Here is a 21473-nt window from a genome sequence, read left to right as displayed (position 1 = left end):
AAACAGAACTATCTGTTAATATAAAATCAAATCCTCTTTCTAAGTTCATGTTTTCTTGGACTCCTCAGATTTCTTCCTATCTGCTAAAATTGCTCCTCAGTGTATAAATGTGTGATGCACTTAAATATTTAGGGAGAATGGATGACATTTGTAACAGTTGTTGTGTCTTTCGGCTTTTCCCGGTTAGGGGTCGCCACAGCGGAACTCCGGTCCGCTAATGATTGGCAGTAGATTTTTACGTGCCGAGTTGCCAGCCCTGACACACAACCTTCAGCGAAGGTACGTCCATTCACGCATGTCTCCACACAGAAGACGCTCTAGCTGAGAATCAAACAGGACGTCTTACTGTGAGGCGACAACGCTACTGCAGCACCACCACTGCAGTCCTATATCAAAATGGTCTTTACACAGACACTATTCAACATTCAGCTGAATTTTTATGTACATATTCAAAGGACTTTTCAGTAGGCAGTAATGCCAGTGTCATGTCACTGTTCCTTTGGCATCAGTTGATATGCCCCATATAAAAACAGTACTATCCCTCATCACCCTCAGTTCTTCTAACAAGAATCTTGTGGCTTAACATAAATAACTTCTCAAAGCAGTACCATATCTAATTTAAGGCTTGTGCAGCCTATCAAAGCATACCATCCAAAACAGCTCTGCAGAAACCACTTCTGCTCTCAGAGACCAGCTCTCCAACTTGTAACACTTGACAAATGTGGAGACCCCTTGGCCAAGTAAGCAGCTTCACATAATTTTCTGTATTTAAGAACAAAACTTGAGAAGTAGCTGAAGAACTGGTAGAGTGAAATCCTCACCATCTTCTGCAAAGATGTACCATGTGTAATATAACAAGAAAATGCAGCTGTCAAGCTATTTTTTAATACTGTGTACCTTGTTCTCTTCTGGCTAAGGAAACACACTAATAGTTTTCAGAGAAGGGCCATTCACAACTGTGGGCAGTAGAGAAGCAACAAACTCCACTCGCACTAACACATAGACATACTAAGACAGGAGAGGAGTAGTTGAAATTCAGATCAGGATGCAGCACAATGGACCCGATGTTTGGAGCAACAAATAGTTAAGAAGCTAGAGAGGGGGAAGAAAAAAAAAAAAAAAAAAAAAGGGGGTCCAGTTAGGCATTCCTAGACTTGGAGAAAGCATATGACAAATTCCCATGAAAGTTGATTTGCGTAGTCCTGCAAAAGTCTGAAGTCCCGGAAACATTGTTAGAAGTAGTGTAGGCGATGTACAAGGGGCCCAATAACATAAGCAAGCACAGTGTTCAGACTCACAAAGAGGTTTCACAGTGGGAGTGGGTGCACATCAGTGTTCACCTCTGAGCCCACTGCTGCTTATACTGCTGATGGGCAACATTAGCATATGGGTTAGAGGGGACAGATCAACAAAGCTGCAGTATGCAAATGATGAGGCATTACAGGCAGACTCTGAACAAGAACTTCAGCAAAGTATACAGCAATGGAATGCAAAACAGAAGGAACATGGGATGAAACTGAGTACAGGTAACAGTTGTCATGGCAGCAAATTGGGGAAAATCAGAAAAAGCTAAAATTGGATAAAAAAGGGCAAATAATGGAATGGGTTCAAGTATGTGGGATGGGTGACTGGGGAAGGGGAAGTCTGCATGAAAAGGTCAAAGCTAGAAGCAGAGGGGTTGCAGCCAATTAGCACATAGTGTCAGAGACGATGTGTGGCAGAAGAATGCCAAAAGAAAAGTATGTAATACTACACGGTAGAGAAACCTGGGCAGTGAAGGCAAAACAGATGAGGAAGCTAGAGGTGGTGTGGATGATGTGCCTGAGGTAGGCAGTATGATGCACACATTATGGGACTGAAGAAAAAAAATAGGACATCAGAGTAGAATCCCAAATATCTCTAAATGTAGAGAAGGTCAAAGAGAACAGATAATGTTGGTTCAAGGCACATATGCAGAAAGGCAGAAAACAACCTGAAGATGATTTTGGCAGTCAGGAAGAAATGAGGGCATTCAGCAAAGAGATGGATGAATTGTATGCTAGAAGACCTGCACCAGTCAGATATGACTGTAAGAAGGCAAGAAAATTAGTGGAAAAGAATCAAAAGATGGCAAAAGCGGACATGACACCCCAACCCCATGTAGAAAATGGGGAAAAAAAGGGTTGATGATGATGATAAACAGGTACGGGGACAATATAGGACAGTAAATTACTTTTTTTTTTTTTTTTAATGAACAGCAATACAAAGATTCTTTGACATATTAAGTACTACACAAATACTGCAGATCAGTAGCGTAGCATGTAAAAAGAACCAGTTAAATTAAGGAAAAGTAGCATTTATAGCAGAGACTGGGGTGCTGGAAGCTGCTGAAGACTGGGGGGATGAAAGGCAAAAGGAGCACTTAGTCATCTAAAAGGGAAGTTTTTTGTAGCTATCTACCTTCCATAACTGAAACACATCTCTGACACAAGATGTATAAAGTGTAAAAATATGAGCTACATTTGGAATGACTGCAAAGAAATTTCACAGAAACTTAAAATGAAGGTATTGCTGCAGATTCATGTTATGTGATCCAGTTGCCATATAATCAAAAGGTAAAGAAAAAAGTGCAGCAGTTCTGTAACACACTTATTGTTGCTGCTCAGACAACAATCACTAGAGAAGAGTGGTGGGAAGCTGTTAAACGCTCAGACTCCAAATGAAATGTTTAACAGCTTTCTACTGCTCTTTTGTGATGATCGCTGATTGCTGTTAATGCTCTAGAGTATAACTAGAGCTTGACAGTACTAAGAGGTACTTAATAAAAGCTTAAGTACTTCTCTGATGTCAGAATGGTACTTAATAAGCATGCATTCTCTCCAAATTCTGAGCATAATCATACTGATCCATAAACTACATGTCATTATCTTTCAAAAAAATACAAACAGACATACAATGCATCACAGAACATCTAGATCCTGACCGCGCCCACAACTCAACTTGTAGAAGTTGAGTCTGATAAAGGCTTAGGCTTCTGCCATGGACCCACCTGTTTTACAATGGGCCTTGCTCAAAGACATACATACAGCTTCTCTGTGGCGGTGGTGGGAGCTGGGAACAGTGAGATTAATTGTTAAACTCTCCTTGCAATCAAAACTCAGATGTGCAGAGGAGGTTACTATAACTTTTTTTTGAGACTGAGGAAAGTGCAGTCTATTTCTCTAATTTTCCTCACAAGTACACCTCAGCTGTATGTACAGAAGATCACTGTGGCTTTTATGGGGCTGTGACAGTGTGGTCATTATTTCTTTAACTTTTCACACAGCTGTACCTCAGATATATGCACATAACATCACTATAGCTTGTGTAGAGGAAGTGTACTGTCCAGGCACAACAGGCTAAAAAAAGTACCGTTTTGTACCTACCATAAATGTAGATGTTAGAGTGTTCACACTGCTGCAGTCATTACACTTGGGTTATCCTGCCGTCAGGCGGTCCCGCAGTCGGCCTGAGTTCCAAAGTCCTGGTCCAGCGTCGGTTGCTGTCGCTTCTTCCCTGACGTCACTGTGCCAGGGGTATATAACATGCATCCGACACCATTTTCTTCAGTTTTTCTTGCCCCAGATGTCAGGTGCCCCCAAGGAGGTAGGCAATACATATTGCTAATCAAAAATCTACAGTAGAAATACCTTCAGTTACAAGCAAATACACCCCAAAGGTTGTATAGGATAGAAAGGCATAGATAAGTCCAGCTAGTTCAGAGAGGATGGAGGGAGGGTAACCTAGACTGCAGCAGTGTGAACACTCTAACATCTACCTTTATGGTAGGTACAAAACTGTACTATGTTCATCGTGTTACACTGCTGCAGTCATTACACTTGGGTAGAATCCCAAAGAGGTTGGGTGGCTGGTCTATAGAGAGTTAGGATTGGCTATGAGGCCCTGCAGAACTGCAGTGGCAAATCCTGCTCTGGATTTAGAGTAGAGAGGCAGGCGGTAATGCTTGGTAAAGGTGTGCACTGAACTCAAAGTTGCAGCCTCCAAAATTTCCTTGGTAGGTACTCCTCTGAGAAAGGCTGTTGAAGTGGCTGTTGCCCTGGTGCAATGCGGCCTAATGTTATTTGGGACTGATTTTCCATGCTGTGTGTAGCAGTACCGAATACAGTGTCCTATCCATTTGGATATAGTCTGCTTTGAGATAGCCTTGCCCTGTGATCCTGCAGCATATGCCACAAACAGTTGCTCAGTTTTCCTGAAAGTCTTTGTTTTGTCCAAGTAGAAGCATAGCTGCCTGTGTATGTCCAAAGAATGCAGAAGTTTCTCCCCTTTATTCTGGGGGTTTGGATAAAAAGTTGGCAAATGGATGGTTTGGTTAAGAGCCACACTAGATACCACCTTTTGCATAAAGGTAGGGTTTGCCCTTAAAGATACCCTGTCCTGATGAAAAATTATAAAAGGTTCCACTGCCATTAATGCCTGTAGCTCTGAGACTCTTTGTGCTGAAGTTACTGCCAGGAGCAGAGCTGTTTTCCATGATAAAAATTTTAGATCGGCTGTATTGGCTGGCTCAAAAGGTGGTAGTGTCAGTTTTTCCAAAACAAAATTGAGGTCCCAAGTTGGTGCTCTCCGGGGCGGTCTTATGTTTTTAGCCCCTCTGAGGTACTGCTTTAGCAAGGGATGAGAGAATAAAGGAGGATCCGTGTTGTAATGTGCTGAAATGGCAGAGGCGTGGATCTTAATTGATGAGAAGGATAGGCCTCTGTCCAGCATCTAAGTTAAGTATTGTAAAACCTGAGGAATGTTTGGAACAAGAGGGTCAAGACTTTAAGCCTGGTTCCAGGCGCAGAATCTCTTCCATTTTTCTGACTAAGCTTTCCTGGTGCTAGGCCTCCTGGCCTCCAAAATGACATCCATAACAGCTTTAGAGAGAGGTGTTGCTGGTTTGGCTAATGTATCTGCCATGCAGCCAGGTTTAGTGTTTTGAGCTGACCGTGCAGGAGCTGATTGTCTTGTTGAGTCAGAAGGTGTGGAATTTGAGGCAAAATCCATGGTGGGCCTTGAGCCAAGTTCCTTAAGATAGGGTACCAGTGCTGGCGTGGCCAGTCTAAAGCAATCAGGATCATCTTTGGTTTTTCTTGTCTGGCTTTTAGGAGTACCTTTGAAAGGAGAGGCAGTGGCGGGAAGGCATAAAATTTTAGGTTTTTCCAGCTGAAGAGAAGAGCATCCACTTTCCATGCTTGTTTGTGATAAGTCCTTGTGCAGAATTTTTGTAGTTGGCAATTCAGTGGGGAGGCAAAAAGATCCATGTCTGGGCAGCCCCACTTTTGCGTTACCATGCTGAAGATTTGTGGATTCAATTTCCATTTGTGAGGGTCCATGATATTTCTGCTTAGATCGTCTGCCAGAGTATTTTTCTTTCCTGGCAGGAATTGTGCTTGCAGGTGAAGTTGATACATTAGAGCTGTGTTCCACAAGGTCATGGCTTGCCTGCATAGGGGATAAGAATGAGTGCCCCCTTGCTTGTTTATGTGCCACGTTACGGTGGTGTTGTCTGTCTTTAGTAGTAATTGTCCTGGATGCAGAAGGTCCTTAAAAGCTGTTAGGGCATTTTGAACAGCCAACATCTCTTTTTGATTGATGTGAAGATGCATCTGGTCTGTGGTCCACTTGCCCTGAATGCATTTTCCTGCCATGTGTGCTCCCCAGGCGTAATCCAAAGCATTAGAGTTTGCCTGGCTGTGGGTTGGGTAAAAGGCTGACCCTTGTTTAGGTGACATACCTGTGCCCACCATCGAAACTCCTGTTGTAGGCAGGGAATCATTGGTATTACTGCTTCTAAACTGTGAGAGTGCTGAGTCCAAACACTTTTCAGGTACCATTGTAATTTCCTCATATGCAGTCTGGCATATGGTATTAGTAGTATGCAAGATGCCATGAATCCCAGGGCCACACGGAGATGAGACTGTCTTGCCAGCAATTGAAAATATTGAGTTAGTTGAACTTGTTTGTCTGGCGTGAGGTAAGCCATCTGGGCATTATATTTAAGCTGGCACCCAGGAATATAATCTGTTTCGAGGGCACTAGTTTTGACTTCTTTTCGTTTACTGTGTACACTAGAGAAATTAGCAACCTTTTTACAAACGCCAGATGCTGTAGAAGAATGTCCTTTGTCTCTGCTTGAATGAGGCAGTCGTCCAGGTATGGATATATTTGAATTTCTTTTTGTCTGCAAAATGCAATTACTGGTGCCAGGCACTTTGTGAAGACCCTGGGCGCAGTAGATAAGCCAAAGGGGCAGTGCAGAGAATTGGTAGTGCATTGTACCAGCTTTGACTCGAGGTATCTTCTGCAATTTTGTCCGATAGGGACATGCAGGTATGCCTCTGAGGTCCGGAGTAACAAGCCAAGTCTTCTTGCCCAGCATGGGTAGAAGCTGCTGTAATGTCAACATTTTGAATTTCGGAATATCCAGGTAAGTATTCAGAATTGAAAGATCTAGTATGGGCCTCCAGGCCTTGTCCTTTCTTGGGACCAGGAAGAGTCTTGAGTAAAATCCTTGTCCTTGTTCCTGTTGCGGTACTTTTTGAATAGCTCTCATGTCCATGAGGGCTGAAATTTGTTTTTGTGCCTCTGCCCATTGATTTTGTGGCAGGTCTGGCATTCCTTTTAACCTTGGTAAAGTATGAAAGTGGAATCTGTAACCTTGAGACAATATTCAGGACCCATTTGTCTTGGGTGATTGTTTGCCAGTTTTGAGAAAAAAGTGCTAGTTTTCCCCCTAAGGGGGCTTCCAGGAGGGACATGCTTGGCGTACGAAGGGGAAAGTCATTGTAACTGTTTCCTGTAAGGATGAGACTTGTCCTCACCACCTTTTGGGATTGAGGTGCCCCACTGTCGTTGTCTGTCTGAGCCTTGGGGTTGAGATCTTCCTCTTGGGCGTCTGTATCTGCCTCTGTGGCCTGTCTGCCACTGGAAAGGACCAATTCTTTGTTGGCTAATTTCTGCTAAACCGAGGTGGCTGTACCTGTAAGAAATCCTTGACTGTTTGCACAGATTTAGCTTTATCCTCCATTTTGCCGTAACACCAAAGTATCATGCTGTAAAGGAGCATCCAATAATTTTGCCTTAACATGATCAGGTAAACGTTGCTCTTTTAACCAAGCATGTCTTCGAATCACAGAACCTGTAACTGCGGCTCTACAAGAGGCCTCTAAAGAATCAAAACCACATTGCAGAGTATGTTTTCCCACCTGTTCAACTGCATGCAATAAATCCTGCATTTCTTTACAATCAGGAGCTTCTGAGCTTGCAAGCATTTTCTGTTTTAACTGAGCCATTAAATATTGTTGATACTTAAGCATGTGAAACTGGCAATTTAAAGCTCTTACTGCTAAAGTTGCAGAAGGGTATACTTTCTTCCCCCATCTATCCAAAGCTCTGGAATCTCTGTCAGAGGGTACTGGATTTTTTGCAAAGGAAGCCTTAACCCCTTTTGGACCCTGGGAAACAGTTTCTGGATCAGCGGAAGGGTTTTTGTAAAGAAACTTGTGAGAGTCAGGGACTCTATAATACCTATCTGGCCTGGCTGGAACAGGGGGCAAAGAGTCAGGAGATAAAGTGGATTCAGAGAACACATCATCCACAATATCTATCACAGGCGGAATAGCCAGGGGCCTGTGCTGAGGCAATAAGAGGAAATCCCTGAGCCTTTTCTTGGGTTCTGAATAATCCTGGCTTTCCCAATGGAAATGCTCCCTCATGGTATGTAAAGTTTCCCCAAAGGAATAATCCTCAGGAGGAGAGGCTGAAGGGATAGATTCTTCAGTATCAGAGTCCTCATGGGGGGGGAGTATCCCTGGTCTGAAGAGGAATCAGGGGAAATGGAAACCTGATCAGAGGAGTCATAGTCTATATCCTGCCTAGGACTTTTCTCAGGAGGGGGATGAGAACCCCTGATTAAAGTAATGAGCTCTTCGGCCATTTTAAGCATCTGTTTCTTAGGCATGGAGGACTGTCCAGGAGAATGCTGTACTTGCACCAAGATAACACACAGCAAAACGTTTAATCACAGCAAAGTACAAAGTGGTAAGCGCTTTCACAACCGAAGTTGCTTCATCAGACACCACAGTAAAAAATGCACAGGTTTAAATAGAGATTCTAAAATGCCAATTAATCAATAAAAATCACACAATGATTAAGTAGCAGTGAAAAACAATTAAGCCTCATGCTCAAACTAAAAAAAGCATTGCTTAAAAACATTGCTTAAAAACTTTGTACAAGAAGGAATCAAATACTATACATGAGAAAGCACTTAAAATCTTATAAAATCATTATAAAACATGGAAAAATACTAGGCAGGAAAAAGTTAAATGGAATACTTGGAAACTAATAGTTAAATACATTAGACTAATTTTGAAAGAACTTAGCTAATCTTAATGCTCAAGATGTCTAGCCTTTAAAAAAGGGACCAAGGAAGTAGTAGCATTCAAACCAGGATACTTTTCAGCATTAAGTTTCAAAATCCACTTCTGTTCATGTCCCTCTGTGATATTCTCAATGTCACCACCTCTGGGGCTTCTATGAATATGTTGTAGAACAAAGAACTTAAAGGAATGAGAACGGCCATTGGACATAACATGATTAGCTAGAGCATTTGATGGTTTATTATTACTAATATCTCTTAGGTGGTCTAGAATACGATCTTTAAGCATTCTATTTGTTTTTCCTACATAAAAAGCAGGACATTGAACACAAAACCAATAATAGACCACATCTGTAGATCTGCAATCAGTGTATTGATTAGTGTACAAAGAAAATTTCCTAGTAGGATGTACATATTTATTTTTGCTATATATAATTTGACAAGCACTGCAATTCCTGCATGGAAAAGTACCATGCCGATTGGATCTAATAATAGTTCTAGATAATTCACCATGACATAGATGTTGTTTAAGGGATTTATTATTTCTAAAACTAAAAATAGGAGAATGTCCAACCTTGTCTACCAGTCCAGGCACTTCTTGTAGCAAATACCAATGCTTTTTGACTACATCTAAGTACTGATTGATGTTACTAGAAAACTGAAACACCACTCTAAAATCATTACTAGTTCTGTTAGTATATCTTGTATTGTCACCAGCATCACCAGCATTACAATAAGGTTTACTTGATACGCCTACATATCAATGCATTTCCAAGCCTACTGTTAACGCTATTATAGATAAAGTTTCTTTTTTAATTGTGGTCTATTATTGTTTTTGTGTACAATGTCCTGCTACAATGTCCTACAACATATTCATAGAAACCCAAGAGGTGGTGACACTGAGAATATCACAGAGGGACATGAACAGAAGTGGATTTTGAAACTTAATGCTGAAAATTATCCTGGTTTGAATGCTACTACTTCCTTGGTACCTTTTTTAAAGGCTAGACATCTCAAGCATTAAGATTAGCCAAGTTCTTTCAAAATTAGTCTAATGTATTTAACTATTAGTTTCCAAGTATTCTAGTTAACTTTTTCCTGCCTAGTATTTTTCCATGTTTTATAATGATTTTATAAGATTTTAAGTGCTTTCTCATGTATAGTATTTGATTCCTTCTTGTACAATGTTTTTAAGCAATGGTTTTAAGCAATGCTTTTTTTAGTTTGAGCATGAGGCTTAATTGTTTTTCACTGCTACTTAATCATTGTGTGATTTTTATTGATTAATTGGCATTTTAGAATCTCTATTTAAACCTGTGCATTTTTTACTGTGGTGTCTGATGAAGCAACTTCGGTTGTGAAAGCGCTTAACCCTTTGTACTTTGCTGTCATTAAACGTTTTGCTGTGTGTTATCTTGGTGCATTTTTTACTTTTTACCTTTCATTTGGATTTATTTCTGCACCAAGGTTTTACCCAACACGGTTTCTTTGGTTTTCAGAATGCTGTACTTGTTTCTTTGTCTTTAATGGTACCTTTGTCTTGGCTGTTGTTTTAATGGTAAGTTGTGAAGGTCAGAAAACGCCCTCAGAAGCCGATGCCTGCTCAGCAGCTCCGGACCCATCTGAGGGATTAGTTTCCGTAGGCCCAATACCTTGAGTTTCCAGAGGCCTAGATGTCTCCACGTGGGAGTCGGCAGTGGCCTGTGGCTCTGAGGTAGTGGGTGTCAGGGGCTGCGAATGCGCCTCACTGAGAACCGGCGACTGGCCTAGAAGAGGTTTCATCGTCGGTTTTGGACCTCGGATGCCTGTCTTTATCCTTGTCTTTACGTTTTTTTCGGTATTGAGGTCGTCGGCTGATCCGACGGCATCGTATAACTGAACCTTCGGCTAAAGTAGTGCAAAGCAAAATCAAAAAGACTTTATAGTGCGTTTGTTAAATCTAGCACAAAACCGACAACTAGTGACGTCATGATCAGGGCCTAGGCATGGAATAAAGTAAGAGTGGAAGTCCTTATGAGGTATTTGCTTCCCACAAGAAATACAATTATTAACTTTTTCTGACATCGGTCTGAGGCAAGAAAAAAAGTTTCCCCAACGAGGTACTTAGCTTTACTGAAGACTTCGGATCTGAAATTCGATTTCAAAAATCTCAGGAGTCGGCCGACCGGCACTTGTGAACTGCTTCTGCTGGGGACACCGCGCGGCAAGAAAGACTGAAAAAAAAATGGCGTTGGATGCATCTTATATACCCCTGGCGCACTGACGTCAGGCAAGAAACAACAGCAACCGACGCCGGACCAAGACTTTGGAACTCAGGCCGACTGCGGGACTGCCTGATTGCAGGATAACCCAAGTGTAATGACTGCAGCAGTGTAACACGATGATCATCATGACTGTGATAATTTTTTTCTTTTTTCTCACACATATATATCAGAAGTGGGAGGTAGGGGTAAGAAGACATTGGGAATATACATCGGAGATCAACAAATTCAATATGCTAGTATATTCTGGTTGTACAATGGACACAGACTGTGTATTGCGGGGGTAAGTGGGAAGCGGCATCTGTATGTGTGACAGCAGCAACTTGAAATACATGTCTGATGCTATTTATACATTCATTTTTATCCTAAACTAGCATCAGAGGGATACCCAAAAGGTGACTATCCTTTTTTTCTGTTTTGACAGCGAGGTAGACACTATTCTAAGATATGATTCATGTGTCTTTAAAAGCATTTATCATTTCAGATTATTCGGATCTACCTTTTTGTCACCTTTGATCATTTAGCCTTGGGCACAACTTATTTCTTCACTGCAAGAAAAAAGTAAGTCTGAATTTTTTTAGTTAGTCACAACTTTGTCAAGGCCATAAAAGGCCATAACTGTAACAAAAGGCTGAGGAGAAAAAACCCTGTAAAATGTACCTCACATTATCTACAATCCCATGGCTTCTGAGGTCCAAGCAGCCTCCAGACTATCAGCTTAATTCTGGTATTTCTGCCACAGTTATTACACTGCAGTATTGGCTGTTTAGGGAGTAGAACAAGGACGTAGGAAGAAATTAAAGAGTAAGAACAGAGTTCTTTCTTTAGCCATAATTTCTGTTCAGGCCATCTTTGGCTCAAAAAGTTTGAAAAAAAAAAACAACTTGGTGCATCTAAAACAAAATGGCTTCTGGGGGGCTGAGACCACTGGCTTAATCTGATTTTCTCCTCATTTATTATTATGTAATCTTGGCCAATTTGGATATATTGAAAGAATGCAGGAAAAATGTAATGAGTGCAATAAAGTATAAGAAAACAATAAAAATGTAATCCGAATGATGTGGCAAGGCCAGAATGGGGGTGAACTAGGGGGCATACTGGGGGTATTGCAGGGGGAGAATGGGGCTGTGGACAGTGGGGGCCAATGGAGTCTTTTCCAAGGGTTTCGTTTAACAAAAGGAGGCCAAAGTCAAAATATCCAGTACTGCCAAGGACTGCCCTAATTAAGTACATCGCACAGCATGTCAACAAGGTTTGTCACTCTCCATAAAACAGTTTATAACACTAGCATCTGTATATATGAGAAAAAAAGCATGCAAGACACTTGGTTTTGTCAAATTTCTGGTATACAGCAATCCTTTATCTCTATTTACTACTACATATATCATACACCTGTTTGCATAATAGTGTTAAACAAGCTGTTTAACTTAAATTTAGCTACTGGATTTGTCCCTGATGAGTGACACACTGCAGAGATGACCCCCCTTCCACAAGGGTGGCCTTACAACTAATCTTAGTACTTAAAAGCCCTATCAACCTTACAAGCCTCATCTGCAAGATCATGGGGTGTATTGCATCTAACCGCAAACTGTGAGATCAAGACTCTTGTTAGACTTGACCTGCAACACTTTCACTTTCTAAAAGGACAGATCATGTTTATTTAACATGACTTCTTCAAAAGTGGTTACAGAGGATGTAGATGGGGTCTAGGCAATGCCTTGCCTCATCTTGACCTTGTGAAGGCTTTCAACACCATTCCCCATGTTGGCATCATACAAAAAGTAACTGCATTAAAAGTCAACCCATACGTGATGGGATGGAGAGCAAAATGGCTGAACGACAGAACACAGTGCAAGTTGCAGATGCCTTATAAGGAAGCATAAAGTGACTACTGGTATCTATAGGGCTTGGTGTTGGGATGTCTCCGTTTTAGTATTCACTTCTCAGATCTCCAAGTAGAAAGCCAAGACCTGTGGCTAAAAGTTTGCAGGTGACTGCATACTCAAGGTTCTTGTCAAGTCACATTATGGCACCCAAACTCTCCTGAATGTACTTCACCATAGCACACCATTGGGGTGCTAAAACTGAGATCAAACAAAATGTTAAAAAAAATGAAATATCACTTTGGGTAGACGATGACTCCCCTCATGTATACTGTAAAGCCAACACACCACTAAAAATTTAAACTTTGTCAAAAGCCTAGATAAGTGGGCTAAACAGCACCCTCTCTTGACCATCATGTGACAAGGGTTACCAGGAAATACTTTTATTTAGCCCTACTAATTGCCAAGAAAATATTATCACAGTCTAAAAAAAGTAATCATTCCCTTATACACTGCATTAATAAGGACAGTTATTGAGTACATTCCTTTTGGTGTGTATTTCATTAATAGCATCAATTAGCAAGACTCTCAAAGTTTCCTAGCCAAAATGATTACAGGCTTAAAATCCCTGAGCTACCAAGAGATGATAGAAGTCTTACGGACTTCTGATGGGAAATCTGTCATACTTATTGCAACATTGGATACTTAGTTATTCTGGACCTCCTGTTTCTCTGCAAGTCAAATATCTCCACCAATACTAGAACAAGAGGCCTAAATCTTGACCAGCAAATAAAATAGCACAACAGTTGATCCTGACAAAATTGTGGTATAAGGGCAAAGAATTAAAATTGGAGAGAGTGTTTGTAGAAAATGATTATTCACTGTACACCATGCAGAAGAGAAAAAAAATTAACTCCGCAATCAGGCAAGTGGAGAAGAGGTGAAACTCAAGCTGCTCTGCCCATCTTTCTTCACCGCACTTTTTCCTGGGGGATCAAAGTCATTTGCTGATGCAGAACAGGCTAAGAAGGAAAAAGATTATTCAATAAAACATGATCCAGTAAGGAGAAGGGGGGCTCTGCTTCTCATTCTTCTGGCAGTAAGGTTCAGAGGCAGACTATGCCTGCAAAACCTTTTCCAATGTTCCAAAGGAAGTACTTGGGGGAGAAAAAGCACAGGAGTTGTCTTGAAGAATCAACAGAACCTTGGACTAGAACCAGGGTCTGCTGCCCGAAGATGGAGATAACCAGCAAAGACAACCAACACTACAATTAATGACTAAATCGGAAACTATAAAACATCAACCATGTTTGTGAAATATGTCCTTGCAAGAAAAAAGTGGTTAAAAGCCTGACTTTTGTTGATTTTGTTAAACTTGTGGGTGGACTGTAAAACATATAACCCACATTATATGTCATTAATGTTTAGAAAGGCAATGAAATGGGAAAAAAGTAACCAAAAAAAATGTTTTTGTGTAAAACATTCCAAGATATAAATTACAGGCTATATATAGTAAAGCAGTTTTGTGTAGTGTGTAGTCAGGGGTATTTTAAATGTGGGGAGGGCAGTCTTTTCAGTGATTGTTGCATGTATTAAAGTAAACAAGTATTTGTTTTAATTGTAAAAAATACAAGCATTACATTATAACAAGAGAAGAAAGGCTGAACAAAAGCAAGTTTCATGTTAATATGCTTTGATCTTGGGCTGATGGGATGGTGTGTAGAAGTGCACTGATTATATAATATGTTGAATTAAGATATTATTCTCTTACTTTCTCAAGGGTAACTGTCTACAGTAAAGTCCTTAGCTTAGGTTATAAACTAGTGTTTTTTGTAAGCAAGGAGGCTTGAAAAATAAGACTAAATGATGAAAGCCAAGAAAAACGCTAAGTTTCTTGTTTTACAAAGATATTACCTTGTTTTTCCCCTTAGCAAATATTCAGAAGAAATCAAGAAGTCTGCAGCTGAAAGCAGTTATATGTTTCATTCTGAGTGAAATTTACATAGGGTCAGTGCTCGGTACTTTCCATGGACAAAGACTGTCTGTAGGTGCAAAGAATTAATCATGAGAGTTCTGAGCATTCTTTGCTTAGGGAAATACAAACTGTAAAGGTACAATGTCAAGCAGTTCAATGGAAAACAAAGTTTGAAATTATCAGAAGCAAATAAGAGATGGCTGCCTCCCTAGCAGCCTTAATACTTGAATGTATTTAACAGAGCAATGAACAATTTAGCTTTCTTTAAAGATAGCCAGTGCACTTTTTCTTAAGTCTAAAAATTAGTGTTTTCTGAAAACATACAAGCTGTTTTTTCACACTAGGGTGAGGAACAAAAAAGAAAACAATACAAAGCAACCAGTGTAAATGAGAACACAGGCTATAGCATGCACTTTAGCATGGACAACCTTCATTTTAGGTTAAAGAATGCCTGTGGGTGCAGCGGTTGATTCGGGGCAATTGTTCCTATCTGGCAGGCTAACTATGTTTTTGAAGATGTACATCATTTTGCGTGTTTGCTATAAGTTAACAGGGTATGAAGATGTTTTGAAAGTGTTTTCATTAAAATAAAAAGTCTTCAAAATGCGACCGGTTCAAAATGAGGGGAGAAAAAAGAACTGTACAAAAGAGCAGTATGCCAAACATCGCGTGCATGTAACACAAAAGTAAGAAATACTGTACACATAAAAAATGTCATGTATAATAGGTGGGAGGTTTCATCATAACAGCTATGCTATCCACATAATCTTGTCATGTAAGTAACCTTACAGGCATACAGACAAAGGAGAGAGTACTGAATTATATTAAGAAATGCAAAGAGCAAATAATGTTGGAGGAAACAAATTTGAAAGAAATGAGCAGCGGAATTTGAAAAAAGGATTTAGGGATGAATATTCAGCGGAATATCAGGGACAAAGGAAAAGGGAAGTAACTACACTAACTGCTAGAGGGGCTCCAAAAAAGATAGAAGAGGGGAAAAATAATGTTAGACTTGTGGTAGTAAGGGGCTACTGGAAAGGGAGGAGGGTTATGCTGGTGTGTGTTTATATGTCAATAAAAACTGCTATTATGGAATTAAGAAAATTTTGGGAGAAATAATCAGCTTTCAGCATTGGAACATTACTTATAGGTTGGGACTGGAACTTGATTTGCAATAGTTACGATGTATCCGGGGACCTAGAAAGGAAAATGCAACAAAAAAGGAGTATTTACAAAAACATTTGGTATTGAATAATATGTGAATTCAGAAGTAAAGATTCTGAAAGAATTTGCATATTATTCCCTAAGGTACAATAACTGGGCCAGACTAGGCAGAAACTACATTCCACAGAAGCATTTGCATTTAGTTGAAAGTGCCACTACATATCCGATAAGTACTTTAGACCATGCACCAATAATTAGAAAGACAAAAATGCAGTATAATGAAGTAAAAATGAGACACTGGTAGTTTCCCACCTACCCAAGGAATTTAAGGAATGGGTAGTGGAACGTTTTTTGTGAGTTATTAGGGAACATAGAAATATCTTCAGAAGTTACTGCAAGTGAGGTGGATAAAATAAGAATAGGAGTTTAAAAACAGGGTAGAAATAAAGGAGAAACAGATACAGGTAAGCAGTAATAGGAATTACTTAGAGGGGCAGACAAAGGTTTAAGCATTACAGGAAAAAGGGGAATTTCACGGAATAAGAAGAGGTGCAAATGCAGAGTGCTAAGGAGAAAATAAGGGAGTATCTGGATAAGATGGATGAGTTTAGAAAGACTGAGGGTTAGCAACTATTTTTGACAACTCCAGAGCACAAAAACATTTAGCATAACTTATGGAGCAGGAAGTAGAAAGTGGAGTTGCCAAACTCAGGGAACCTATAACAAGAAAAATAAGCAGAGATCCTGTAGAGATTTTAGAAATATTTCAGAAATGTTATGAAAATTGTACAAAACAGGGAACTGTGGAAATCAAGAAACATCACAAATACAAATATTTATGGAAGGCTTAATTATGCCAAGGTTAAAGGCAGATAAGGCTCAACACTAACAGTTAAGATAGGAGGGAATTAGATAAAAATGGTGATGTAGAATCAATCAGAAAATCTCCAGGTACAGTATTCCTGTGGAAGTATGAAAGGTAGGAGGGAAGAGATAAACATATGGAAGATGTTGTTTACAAGTATTTTAAAAGGATGGTAAAGACCAATTAAAGCCAGCTTCATACAGACTGATTTCAGTTTTAAACCATAATTATAAGGTGTTTATGTATATAGTAGCTAAAACAATAGCAAAGGTGATGCCAAAACTGATGGAGAGGAGGAAAACGTTTGACAACATTAACAGAAGACTGATCCAGAGGGAAGCAGAATGTGAGAAAACACTGCTGCTGTTGGTGGGTTGTGATGCACAGAAACCATCTGGCAATGTCAGCTGGGATTTTTATGAGAACGGCAATGAAAGCGTATGCATTACCTGATATAAGGAGGACATATAAAGTATTAGAGGCAAGAATTAAAGTGGGAGGGTTCCTCTCTGATAAGTTGGGTTTGAAAAGAGAAAATAGGCAGGGGTGTCATCTTTCCCCTTTTGTTAATCTCTTCATATTTAGAGCCACTGGCAAAGAAAACAAGGGACTCAGAGATCAAAGGATATAAATGATATGGTAATCAAGAAAAGTTGGCTTTATTTGCAGAAGATATTATTTTGTACCTGATAAAACCAGAAAAGGACATCTCAGTGTTGTGGAACACAGACAGGTTCAAGTCTTTTGGGGATATAACATTAATGTAGATAAAACAAAGGCTATAGCCGAAATTATGAACCCACATGAACTGGTTCAGCAATACCAATATTTATGGGGTGCAAGATAAGATGAAGTATTTAACAATATGAATTAAAAAGGATTCTGTTATGGCAGCTAAGGATATGTGGGAAGAGACTGAACAAGAGATAAAAAATGAGAAAATGGAAGCTCTTGTTTCTGTATATAAACCATAAGATACAAGCAGTGAAAATGGTTTTAGTCTTTTAATTTTATGTATGGGTCAGGCATATTTTTATCAACAAAATGAGAAGCTGGACAATGGTAAAGAGCTGAAGGAATTTATCTGGGAAGGGAACAGGGAGAGAGTCAAGAGGGATAAGTTAATCCTTCTAATAGAACAAGGGGGTTTAGAATTACATTATTTGAAGGGTTATTTTAGAGCTACACAGTTAAGGCTCATATACATAAAACAAGCAGCAGGTTATAAATCAAAATGAAAAGGGATGATAATGAAGCAAATCGAGGGAGTTCAAGAAATAGAGTGAGATTTTGGATGCACATCCTTAAGGAAAGTAACAACCACCATACAGAATGTTATACTCATAAAGCAGGAGAAAGCATTCTGAAATAAAGCTAACACAAGAAAGGGGAAAGGAGATTTTGCCAACTGGGATGAAGACAAGTATTGGTACAGAAAAAAATGCAAGGTGGTCTGGAATTTACCGGAGAAAACTGGCAAAGCAACCAACAAGATAGGGAAAGGGAATAAGAGTGAGATTAGGCCAAGAAAATGTTTGGACTACAGGCTAGAAACTGCATTCCTTACCAGGGACTGATAGAGTATAGACAGAGAGAAAGGGACAGGTGAATCATAAATGAAAGTCTTGCTCTGGTGGGGTTTTTAGTGAACTCTAGAACAGAAGCTGTTGTTAAAAAAGGGAAAATTAATAGGCCATATACAATATTGCTTGGTAACTATAAGAATCAATTAGAGAAGTCTAGGAAAGACGGGGAAGAGAGACTGGGGTTGGGAGGTTGGCCTAATGGTTAAGGCGTTTGCCTTACAAACACAAAGTGCAGGGTTTGAGTCTCACAAGGGATAACTGGCTAGGCTTAAAATGGCTCAAAGGCAGTTAGCCTAGTACTAATCTATAAACCTATGAACCTACGGAAAGCCAATTTACAAAGGAGCAATGGAAGGCCATCTGTACAGTTCCCAAGTATGCAACAAAGTCCAGGAGATTTAAGATTTTTGCTTGGGAGTGTTTGCATAATGTATTTTATACTCTAAACACCAGAGGAGTGATATGAAAGAGAGAACTTTGAACGTGTATTTTGGGAATACAATTTGCCAGATTTTAAACTGTACACAATGAGTACTCTTGTCACAAACGATGAGGGAGCAAATGGCTGTAACTAAAGAAATTATCCTAGTGAGCTAGGATGGCTGCCCCAAAAAAAATACTGGAAAACATGTAATCAAAGTACCATATAATGTAAAAGTGATAAACTAGAAGAGGGATCTTTTGACAAGAAAAGGATCAAGTTACATTGAAATAATTGGAATTTGTTGCAGCAATACAAGCAGAATAATGTTTGGGAGGGAAATTTTTAAGGGAAGGCAGGAATTTAACAACTTATATACTGTTGGTGTGAATAAAAATAGTTAAATGGAAAGAAAACGTATGACATTTGCAATGCATATGAATGAAAAATGTTAATATAGCTATTTTCTTAATGTTAATGTATGTGTCTAGTCAGAATTTAATAAAAGTGAAAAAAAACAAACACCTGGTTGTGTGAAAGTGGGTTTGGGGCCAATACAAACAAAAAGGGCATGCCTTGTATCCTTTCTAAACCCGAATGTGAGCACTCATGACAGCAATCTTAAGCAGAGGGCTAATCTAATTATACCACTATCCTAACATCCAATTAACAGCTGGTATGTTATGAAAGTTGATGTCTCAATGAAAAAGAATCAGAAAGTAGAGGACCAACCACTTTAAGAACAGTAAAACAGTAGTGTAGCTAGGGTGGGGCAAGAGGGGCAACTGCCCCGAGTGCAAAGTGTTGGGGGGTCATGATCAGTGGCAACCAATTACTAATGCAATACCGGCTTTTAAAAGCCGGTATTGCATGTGTGGTCAAACCTGAGCATTGTAGCACTCAATGTGTGGTGTAAACTGAAGTAACCGCTTGATAACTTTTAGCAAGTAGCTTGCTACAGTTTAAAAGAAAAATAAAAAGTGCATTTTTTTTTTAAATACAATCAGAGTGTTGTGCTTCGTGCGGCAGGGTATAAACTGGAGCCTGCACGGAGCACTACAGCGCTCAGGTTTTAGTTACAAAAAAATAAATAAATAATAAATGTCCTCCTTATAAGCTGTAGCAAACAGTTGCTACAGCTTAGACTAGATAGGGAGTGCACCACAAATGCAAGAGGGTCGGAGGCAGGTCAAAGAAACCTGAATTGCTGGACAGGAGGGGGGTGAGGCACATTGTGCATCTAGCCATCTGGTTGGTGTGCAAGTAAAGGAGCATCTTTTTTTTTTTTCTTCCGTGGAAGAGCTAAGGGTCGGGAAGCTGGTTCATAACACCAGCCCAGGGTGCTGTCTGAACTAGCTATGCTTCTGCAGTACAAACAAATGAGCTAAACAGTACAGCAGAGTGCTGACTTAGTGGTTACATCTGTCCATATACTTTTCCTGCTGTAAGTTTATTTCTGCCTACAAATTCCAAACTATAGGAATGATCTCCTTCTAGCCTCACACAACTATATGCAGTTCATACTGCACCTTACCCTCCTCAAAATTTTCTATAATATAGCTCTCCACCTTTTATTACTATCCCATTCAGAGATATTTCTTCAGTCCATATACTTGAACTTGATTTATTATCCTTAATGTGAACATCACAACCTTTTAATCTCTCATCTACCCTCAGACACAAACTAATCTCCCACTGTTCCTTTTCCAATACCTTACTTGAACTCATCTCTGACTTCTTGCCTTTACTGAAATAATTAAGATCTAGAGAAAGAATTCTGCTTCATACAACTCACATATTTCTTCCCACTTCTACGGTCATCAAATTTCAAAATACAGTGCAGAAAATCAAGCGCATGTGCACACATACACCCACCCACCCAAGCAGGTAAGCAGTGTTCACCCAGCCTAATGATTTCTCTGTCCAGAGGACAACTCTCTATTTTTGTCAGCCAAGTATTTACCTTATCCCTTGCAGAACTATAAATGACACCTTTTCAAACATGATCTACTTCAGAACCTTTAACTTCCTCAGTAAAACTGTTTAAAAATACTTCCAGATGCAACACCAGAGTTGTCATTCTCTAAATTCATACTGTTTCTATCTATTCCTGTTCATCCTTTTCTAAATTTCCCAGTACCCTTTTCCTGCTCCAGTTCATCTTTTTAGCTAGCATCTTTCTCTCTCAGACTCTAATAATGTCATGAAGACACTTCAAAGTTTTCAACAAGTACCCCTTTTACAACACATTATTTTTGCTCAATGTGCGTGTGTGTGCATCTCTAAACCAATGAGTTAAAAGGTCACGCAGACAAACCAATTAGTAAAAACTACAAGAAAAGATTAGTCAACTTACATACAGGGCTGTGACTTTATTGGCCTGAATGCATCCATAAACATTTTATAAAAAAAAAAAAAAAAAAAAAAAAGGTAAAAACTCGTGAACATTCAGAAGCCATATACCTGAAACACGATGTCCTTAAAGGGTCATCTGAATAAATCCATGGGTCTCTATTACAGGAGGTTTATGGTATATTCTAGCTTGGCTAGGCTTTTCCTGTAGCTTGTGTGTGTACGTGTGTGCACGCGCGCGCACGTATGTGTATGTAAGTGCGCCTATACATATCTCCACATATATATTAATATGTACACAAGTGTGTATATGTGTGCGGGAGTGTTTGAATATATACAGAAACACACACACGATGTCATGAAGATACTTCAAAGTGAAGTCACATTTTACTATACATTTCTCCTCTACTACACACAAACACACGCACATATATATAGCATGCACATATGTATATAAGTATCCATGTGTGTATACATTTACGTAAGTGGATGTTTGTGTGTGTGTATATATATATACATATATATATTACACACACACTATATATGCGTAAATATAAATGTATGTGCATATACAAATATATACAGTATGCATGTGTATATATGTATGTACATGTTTGGGGGAATT

The 21473-nt window shown here is 39.5% G+C and overlaps 1 protein-coding gene across 1 annotated transcript in view; it reads right to left on the bottom strand.

The window, feature by feature from the left end:
* The window catches only part of MARK1 (microtubule affinity regulating kinase 1), a 2314196-nt gene that overhangs the window by 1522232 nt on the left and 770491 nt on the right, over window positions 1-21473 (bottom strand). The gene's annotated exons all lie outside the window — the stretch shown is intronic.

The sequence above is a fragment of the Protopterus annectens genome, chromosome 1.part0 (genome assembly GCF_019279795.1).
Source record: "Protopterus annectens isolate FY-2018-M chromosome 1.part0, PAN1.0, whole genome shotgun sequence".
Classification (NCBI taxonomy): domain Eukaryota; kingdom Metazoa; phylum Chordata; order Ceratodontiformes; family Protopteridae; genus Protopterus; species Protopterus annectens.
This window is presented reverse-complemented; position numbering and strand designations above follow the sequence as displayed.